This window comes from Solanum stenotomum, chromosome 1, assembly GCF_019186545.1.
Source record: "Solanum stenotomum isolate F172 chromosome 1, ASM1918654v1, whole genome shotgun sequence".
Taxonomy (NCBI): Eukaryota; Viridiplantae; Streptophyta; class Magnoliopsida; order Solanales; family Solanaceae; genus Solanum; species Solanum stenotomum.
Genome location: NC_064282.1, coordinates 79,006,840 through 79,016,791, shown reverse-complemented (window position 1 = coordinate 79,016,791; position 9,952 = coordinate 79,006,840). Strand labels below are relative to the sequence as shown.

Genomic DNA, 9,952 nt, shown 5'->3' with positions numbered 1-9,952 from the left:
TGGAAATGAAAATGTCATCCACCTGTAAATTGATTCTGGTAAACAATCTTTAACATTTTATCATGTTTTGCTATCCTACCTGTTTTTTTGATAAATGACAAAATTAATCTTAGTGAGATTTTCTTTTGACTTAATACCTATAAACTCCCTAAACTATTTACATTTTCCAGTGTAACACTTAAATTATGGGGTATTGCGGAGTACAATTGTTGTTAACCCCTGAACTATAGACCACGTGATATGGAGAGTGACAATCAAAAAGAGCACTTACTTGGACCTAGTACACTGTGTGACGTCTGTCATTTTATCAGATTCACCTCGTTTAGTGCATTTCTATTACTTGAATGGAAGCTTATGCAAATTGATTGCTTAATTTGCTTTCTATAAATATCAATGTTAAAATTGGTTGGTAAATTCTATCCAATATAGAAATATATTTAATATTTCTCTGTTTTCAAAGAGGATTTTAGTAACAATCGACGCCCTCTTCTTTGAGGAATTAAGAGATGTAGATTCTCTAAATTACTTGACTTTCTTATTTCTTCAACTAACCACTCTCGTAAAATTCTCAGATTATACAATCTGTAATCCTTTTAAGTGTCTAATTAGTAAAGTGACCAACTAAACATTTGATAATGTTTGCAAGCCTATGAATTCAAAGAAAATGAGACTCTTACTGTTATATACTATACAAACTAAAGTAACATTGAAAGTTTATGTAGTACTTGTTATTTTTTAAGGAAATCCATTGATTTTTTATTTTTGAAGATGATGTTTTACCTTTGCATGTTTAAGCCATTTACCTTGTCTTTCAGATACCTGTAAAATGATATAAATGTAAATCAATCATCTACATCTTTAGAATGAGATTAGAGGAAGTTGTGATAAAAATAATTCTAATAAATATGTATTCATAATCAGGAGGAGATTTAGCCGTTTGAAATATGTAAATTACATTATTTTGAAAATCTTCAGGTTGAGAACCAAGGAAGTAGCATCAGTCAAGGTCATATGGAGAAATCAGTTTGTTGAGGAGGCAACTTGGAAGGTTGAGGAGGATATGAAGAAGGGGTACCCACATCTTTTCAAGTCTGGAGTAATTCCAAATTAAGGTACTAATCCTTTTTTTAGCATTTATTTTAAGTTGACATGTTTTTGTTATATATTACTTGTTGGATGTTTGAGCTAAATGTTAGATGTTACGCCCTTAGTCCACTTAAAGTAATCTCATACAAGGATGAATGTTCCCAAGGAAGAAATATTTTAATACCTAGGTATTTGAAAGAACTAAATTAGAAAGAACTATTTTAGAAAGAGTATAATTGGAAATTTTGGCAAGTTATGCTAAATATGTGTTTTGGGTCATTTTCAAACGACCATAAGTTTTAGTACATGATGATTTAGGTGGCCCATAAGATATCAAATGAAATGTCTAGGAATCCTCTTTTCAACGCCACCAAGTTTGCTAATTTTTGAGCTCGTATGAGAAAGATATGCCCGTTTGAAGTTGGGCTGTCCAGTTAAGGAAAGTTACCCGAATTTAGGAGGGGTATTTTTGTGTTTTCCTTACGCAATCAGATTAAAACGAAATTTGGTAATATTTAGGGGTCTAAACTGATTTGGTTCAGTTTTACAAATCCAAAAATACACTAGGATGTTGAGAGAAGTTCAAGAAGAAGAGAAAAGGAGAAAGTCAAGCGTTTGTCAAGTTCTTGAGGATTTTGTTGTGGATTTCACCAAGGGTTTGATCCCTAAGAGGTATGTGAGTTCACATAGCGTTGGGTTCGTTCACCCACGAGCCAATCACGTTTAGTTTAGCGTACTTTTGTTATTGAAAGCAAAGGATTTGAGTTCTTGATGAGTTTTATTGAAGCTTCTTTCATAATCTTGAATGTTGAGGTTTTGATGAGTTCTTGAGATAATCGTAGGAGTTTTAAGGTTGTTTTTGAGTAGATTCTTGTATACTTATGTTGGGTATTTGAATCTAAGTGATTGGGGAGAAACAATTCCATTCTAGGTGAATTGGGGTTAGAAAATGAGTAAGAAAGTTGATCAAAATTTCTGGAAAAAGGGATGGGGCTCCGCGCCACTAGGTGTGCCCCAAGTCTGGTTTTGTAGGATGGGTCTTGGGACGCTGTACAACTCAGTGCTCCCCAACCTTCCCTTATATAGTTCCGGGTCTGGCGCCCTGCGCCATTTAATACACTAGGGTCGCCAGGTCCTCTACCCTTTCTCACTTCTTTCTGTTTGAGTTCCCTCGAATTGTACCTTTATTTTCTAGTTTATTTCTACACTCTAAGGTACATATAAAAAGTGAGAGATCATCCATAACATCAGATCATAGCCCTTGAATACATAGTTCATTTTTAAGATAGTGCTAAGAGTCAAGTCTTGAGAGTTATTCGAGTATTTTCAAAAGTCTTTTGCAGTTGTTTCAAACATGTTTTAAGACTTAAGAATTGAATTTGAGGAAGAGTAGAGTCGAGTTCATTTTCTTTTAAATGATATATGGGAACTAAGTATTTCCAAGAGTTAATGTTTTTACATTTAAGATGAGAGGAAGCACTGATTTCCGAAAGAGTTTTCATGAGCAATTTTAGTACCATCTCTTTTAAGAGAATTATTTTTGTGTAATGATCTCAAACCACAGAAAAAGTTATGTTTTTAAGCTTATGAGCTAGTTACATTTTGGGAGTAGTATTGAGCACTAATATGGGGATGAGTTCAGATAACTCAAAGTCTCCATAAACCATGTAAACAACGTGGGTAGAAAGTGTCATACTTTTTAGATGATTCCTTAATGCTTTTTAGCATAGAATAATGGATCCACTTAGTAGTAGGTTCTATACCTCGGCAAAGTATATGACAATTCTGGAAGCATGAGGTAGACGCTATATCATCACATAGCTCATAGTGATGGCAGTAGGTTAGATAAAGTCCCACAAACTTATTTTGTATCATTATCTATACAAACAAAGTTTATATTGTATTTTCTAATACATTGAGTTGTTATCTACTGTTTAAAGCTTTTATTTATACTACATCTTTATTTACTGCTTTATATTGAAAAGAGTTGAGTAAACTTGAGACAAGGTAAGTGTTTATTTTAATTCCAATTCAATCTTATGTCTTGTTTTAGATTTCCCTCACATGCTCGTACCTTCCATGTACTGATGCTATTTGGTCTGCATCTTTGATGATGCAGAAACATGTAACCAGGATTAACATCCAGCGCTTCATTGATCCAGTCGAGTTCCAGAGTCATTTGGTGAGCCTTATTGCTTTCTGGAGGATCGATTTTATCAAGTTTTGTCATTTCAATTGGTTAGGATGATCGAGGGTCTTGGCTCGACAACCATCATAGTATTAGAGTCTTCATAGATAGATAGTTATAGTTTATTAGTCTGGTTCATTTCAGGTATTGATGTCTGAGACTTGAGTTGCCACTTTGGCTAGTGAATATTTTCTTTAAATATTATGAGTAGTTATCTGAGTTAAATCTTTCGTTTGAGTTTATTCTATGTTGAGTAAGTCTTCCGCTAAGATTTAAGCCAGGCCAAGGGTTCACTTGGGGCCGACAAAGGTTCTTGGGTGCCAGGCGTGTCTAGGCTGTAGGCTTGGGGTGTGACATTTACAATCCGTAAACTTGCCTCATTTAAAATCAAGCTAATCATCGTACTTCTGAAGTTAATTCTACGAGAACTATCTACGGTCCGAAGTTCCATCAACGACCCGTAGATGCTGCTCGTAGATCCCATAATTTTATACAGATTTAATTTATGAACTTTCTAGATCTGATATGGATTTTAGACTTCTTGGGTGTTACAATAACATAGTAAATAGACCGAATAGATTTAAAAAATTCTCAATTATTACTATTATTTTATAATTTCATATGTAATTATTAAATATTTTTTTTACCTCATGGGCTATAATTCTCATTAAATAGAAAACCCCTTAGTTGAATGTGTACCAAAATATTGAAATAATTTGATGCGAAACACGTAGGAAAAGAAAATAAAAAATCTTAAAATGAGTCCACCTTACCCAATGAATTGATGATTGTTCCTAGGGTGTGGTGAACATTTTATCATTTGGGTTTGAAATTAGCGAAACGACAATAACTTGGGGGTTATTTTAATCTAATTTACTCAAAAGTAAAAAATAAAAGTTTCACACATAATGTCACTTGAAACTCTTTACAAGAGCTTTTTAAGTGCGATGCTTACATAACATATGATCATCCTCCAAGGAGTTTATGTACAAAACTCGCAAAACGATATAAAAGAATAATAATATGTTTGGTTATGTTTCTAAAATTAACTTATTTTGACTTTACATACATACACAATTAGATAACGAACACATGGTGTGCTACGGAAACGGAGAAACAAAAATCATAAAAGATCATAGAAACACGAAGAACATGAAAAACACTCAGTCAAAGAAAATAGACTTACAACACAGAAGCAGCATTACAATGTTTTATTGTGTTTCATAAACACAAGTTTACACATTATACACTCCACCTATAAATAATGAAGAAAAATATTCATAAAAGTTCTCAAATTTCAAGCGACTTCACCTTATCCACTTTCCAGAGGTCTACATACTTATACCACCTCATGAACCCTTCATCATTTCGAGTGCGCTGACACATGATGCACGAGTCACTCATTAAGGTTAGGAATTTGTCTAACGTAGACACTTTTTTGAGAATGGATTCATCAAGCTCGGTCAAAATTTTCATCGGTGCGGGTGGAGGAAGGTATTCAGTAATTATGCAGTGCGATATGTTGAGCACTTTCAACTTTTTTAACCCATCCAAGAGAATAACCAAAGCAGGTTTGGATAACTTCGTACACCTCACAATCAACACTTTCAAGTTCGGAAGAAATGAGACCAGTGCAAATGCAAACAATATATCACATGTAGTCATAATTTTGAGCTCAAAAATTCTTTTGCAACTCGTTCCAATTTTCTCGATGACATATGTTGGTTCTCCTAAACTAGGCATCGTTAGTGATTAAAGATCTTTCCATTCATGAAAAGCATTGCATATCATTTTATTTTCTAGTTTTTACCAAGCAGGCATAATAGGCGTTTAAGCTGTGGACACCTAAAAAAGAGGAGATTTAATTAACTGTCCAAATTATCTCAGATGCCTGAACTCTGAAACAATGCTTTCTATATAGTTTCTTGATTTAAGGTACAATACTATTGAAAGATTAATGTTTATCCTGAGAATACCTCTTGGTAGTATAAGTCAACTGATTGTTGTCAACATATAAATTGTAATGGAAGATCAATGTCAGTATGTTTCCACGACTATGAATCAAGCAAATATTTAGGATGCAGGTCAAATTTTCACGAGATGGAGTGTCAACATATATATATACGGCGGTATTGAAACTCTGATGAAATTTGACTTCATTATTGACAAGTCTAGCGTTTTCCAAGGACGTTGGTCAGAACAAGCCGATTGCCACGCAGGACAAACTTGAGGAATGACAGAGATCAACTGGAAAAGGTCAGAGGACTGGAATATCTTCACCAGCATATCATTATTAAGGTCCTCCCATATCCTTACAGGAGAATTTCCTTCTTCCATCACAACAACTTCAATCTTTTCTTGTTTAGGAAACGACATCATAAAAGCTTCAATCTCCTAAGTTCCTGTAGAGCCAAAAAAGGTTATTACTTCTCTAGATCCAAGAAGAATTATTGAACTCCTGACATTAAATTGATGTTGCTTATTGTCATTTGTGTCCGTGTGAATATACTCAGACCATGAAGAATAAAACGTTAAACCTGGCAATATAAAGAAACATAGAAAAAGAGAGTACAAATATGTCTGAGGAGTACTGTGATGCCCAAAGGTGAAGAAACTAAGAAAACATAACTTGGAACTTAAGTTGGTTGTAGATAACGACAAAGAACTAAGTTCTTGTTGGCATAGCTGACGGAAGTATCAGATTTTTGATAAAAATAATCAGTATTGAGAGCAAAATCATGCAAAATCAAAGAAAAAATTGGAACTAGCGTTACTTTCCTCATAAACCTAGTGTCATTATTCTTCGCTAACAAGGAGGACGATCACTTCTACTAAAACAATCTGTAACTTAACTTGGCCAACAATCTCAATGGTTTCTCATCAAAGTTAAATCAGTAATATCCTATACGGTATATCCCTCCAACCCAATTTTCATATATTTTTCAATTACCTTCCAATTAAGTAAGGAAATTTAATTTTGAGATTTCGTTACATTTTTCTCTTAACTTTCTTTTCATTAATTTCTCATCTCAAATGTACTTCTCTTCTGCATCTTCTTGATACATTTAATGAAGTTATTTACCTCAACAAAAAATATAATCTTAGCTTCCTCTCTTTCATTCACCTAAATTTTATAACCCAATTTCAAGCATAATTCTAGCCAGTGTACCGGAAGCGCTTTCTGATTTTCTTAAAACATAAAAAAACTAAAGAGGGCCTTAAAGTAAATGTATTTTTACCACAAGAATTGTATATAAACTGTAAATATATAAATATGTGAAGCAAATTACATTTTTAAATTAGTCAACGGGAACTCATAGACCAAGTCTGAAGCCCCATGAATTTCTATAATTCATTTGGGCTTGATTCAAGCTAAAGATTGCAATTTAATTGAACCCAAGAAAAATGCGGTGACTTGAGAGGAGATAAGTTATTGTGATGCTTGAGGATAATTATTTCATAAACCATTGAGAGTTGGACTAAATGGAATACCTAGGATTTTTATTTTTATGTAACGAAAGTTGAGAGTTAGACTAAAGGGAATACCTAGGATTTTTATTTTTATGTAACGGAAGTTAAATGGAAATGTTAGCAAAGGTGGAAGCTCAGGGTATTGATGAAAGTGAACTATATAGGCTATGATGGGGAAGCAAGGGTACAAATCACAGTGAAAGAATGTTATAGATAACTATGCTCACAAAGTCAAGTACTTGTTAGATAGACACAGAAGTTAGTATGGAAGACCAATCTACCTAGACAGTTCTTGCGTTATTCTAGACAACCTGAATAGGCAAGGATTACAGTTGCTCAATGGATGCTATTTTGCAAGATATCTTAGGGGACAGTCAACCACCTGTTTCTTCACTGCCCATGAGCATATGATCAATGGAACACGTTCCTATGGTTTTTTAAAATGTATGTTGGTGATGCCACAAAGATTAAGAGATGCCAAGATGTCTTGGAGTCTACGCACAATTGATAACGCTAGACAAAAATATTTGTGGTAATAAGAGTTCTTGTTAAACTTCAATACACCCAACTATATATTGAATATCAGAAATACCAGAAAAAAATAATGGTAAAGATAATGAAAACTTACCAATTCAAGAATGAAATGATTGGTATCTGCTTCAGCAAGTAGGGGGAAAAGCGTGAAAACATGGCGCAGAAGAGAAGCAAGAGGCATGGAAGGTTTTCTGAAATATAGAGTGTTATTTTTAAATAGTCTTAATAATATTAAGACTCTGTTACAGATCTGATTCATTCAGACCTAATAAGATCCATTAAGTGGTTTTAAAAAAAACAAAAACAAATGCACTAAATGGGTTGAATGTGAATGATTAAGATTCAGATTCAGATCTTACAAACAAATGCACTTAATTGTCTGAATCTGAACAATTTAGATTATGACCTCCATTACGTGCAAACAAATGATGCATGAGTGATGTTTGCCTCTAAAGTCCTAGTTGCCGACTGGTTTCCATAGAGATGGAACTAAATTAGAGTTTTAGCAGCTGATAAGAAGCCTACATTAATCTTTTCTATCATATAAACTACTAATCCTCTATTTATGGATATTATATATTAGATGCTTCAAAATCCAAATCTTTTTGAGTAAAGAAAAGACGGAGTAACCAAAGCACCATTTGTATTAAACCCATGCAGGTAAAAAATGATGTTAGAATTTTTATGGATAACGATGAGAATTCTGTGAAAACATAAAAAAAAGCTACATTCTTGATTACAGGACTCAAATTGAATCGTTATTCAAACAAAATGAAAATTCAGTAAATCAAAACCAACATTGACAAGGAGTTAAATGTTAATAATAAGAAAACACACATTTTATCATATCACACTAAATTACTAATAGTTGAACTGCATGAAACAAACATATACAAATTTAGAGAACCTTGAATTCAGATCTATTTGGGAAAAAATCAAATAGCCACAAAAAGAAGAAAAGAACTCCACATGGTAAACACCGAATTCCTTTAACATCCACAACAACTTTTGGAATCAAGATCCGACATGAGTAAAGAATTAATCAGAAAAACAACCTTAGAGAATGTAAGAAGAAGATACGACAGAGAGAGATTTAGGACATACCTTTAAATTATTTATTCACTTCAGTGTGTGCTAAAAGTATTGGGCGAAATTTGTGTGATGTTAGTGCTTTGATGAGGACTGAGAGTCATATACGAAATCTTGGTCAAATGGAAATAAAAATGTCATCCACCTGTAAATTGATTCTGGTCAACAATCTTTACATTTTTTGTTTTTTGCTATCCTACCTGTTTTTTTGATAAATGACAAAAAATTAATCTAAGTGAGATTTTCTTTTGAGTTAATACTTATAAACTCCCTAAACTATTCATATTTTCCAGTTTAACACTTAAGTTATGGGGTATTGTGGACAATTGTTTTTAACCCTTGAACTATAAACCACGTGATATGGAAAGTGACAGTCAAAAAGTGCATTTACTTGGACCTAGTACACTGTGTGAGGTTCGTCATTTTCTAAGATTCACCTTGTTTAGTGCATTTCTATTACTTCAACAACAGCTTATGCAAATTGATTACTTAATTTTCTTTCTATGAATATCAAAGTTAAAATTGGCTAGTAAATTCTATCCAATATAGAATTATATTTAATGTTTCTCTATTTTCGGAGAGGATTTTAGTAACGATCGATGCCCTCTTCTTTGAGGACTTAAGAGATGTAGATTCTCTAAATTACTTGACTTTCATATTCCTTCAACTAACCACTCTCGTAAAATTCTTAGATTATACAATGCGTAATCCTTTTAAGTGTCTAATCAGTAAAGTGACCAACTAAACATTTGATTATCTTCCCAAGCCTATGAATTCAAAGAAAATGACTGTTACTGTTATTTATTATACAAACTAAGGTAACATTGAAAGAGTATGTAGTACTTGTTATTTTTAAAAGAAATCGATTGACTTTTTTTTTTTGAAGATCATCTTTCACCTTTGAATGTTCAAGCCATTTACCTTGTATTTCAGTTCGAGTAAAATGATATAAATGGAAATCACTCTGCTACATCTTTAGAATGAGATTAGAGGAAGTTATGATAAAAATAATTCTAATGAACATGCATTCATAATCAGGTGGAGGTTTAACCATTTGAAATATGTCAATTGCATTATTTTGAAAATCTTCAGGTTGAGAACCAAGGAAGTAGCATCAGTCAAGGTCTTATGGAGGAATTAGTTTGTTGAGGATGCTACTTGGGAAGCTGAGGAGGACATTGATGTGAGGCTAAAAATATATATTTTTAATCATTATTTTCTCACAGTTATTATTTATATTTGTCCTTTTTGAGTATGAATTTTATAAATTGTGCTAAATTGCGTATTTTATTTGTAGGATTAAATTGGTGGAAAAATGAAGAAATTTGGAGCTAAAACGAATTAAAGATGGAAGGTTGAAGAAGGAAATCAAGCAGACAGCTTAATGAATAAAATTTAATAAAATAATATATTTATATATATAAGGAAACGGCGGCTGAAATTGAGGAAATTGAAATTTGATGCTTGCTGCTGCCACGTGGCATCAAGTGAATAGCATACAATTTATATTGAGGCGGCAGCAACATAGCTCACGCGGTCGGAGAAAAAGGAATCCAATTCCTTTTGGTTTTGGATTCCTAATTT

General features: G+C 33.0%; 1 pseudogene; it reads right to left on the bottom strand.

The window, feature by feature from the left end:
- Positions 1-4,564: 4,564 nt before the first annotated feature.
- On the bottom strand, positions 4,565-5,653 carry LOC125841608 (F-box/LRR-repeat protein At3g48880-like; annotated as a pseudogene).
- Positions 5,654-9,952: the final 4,299 nt, after the last annotated feature.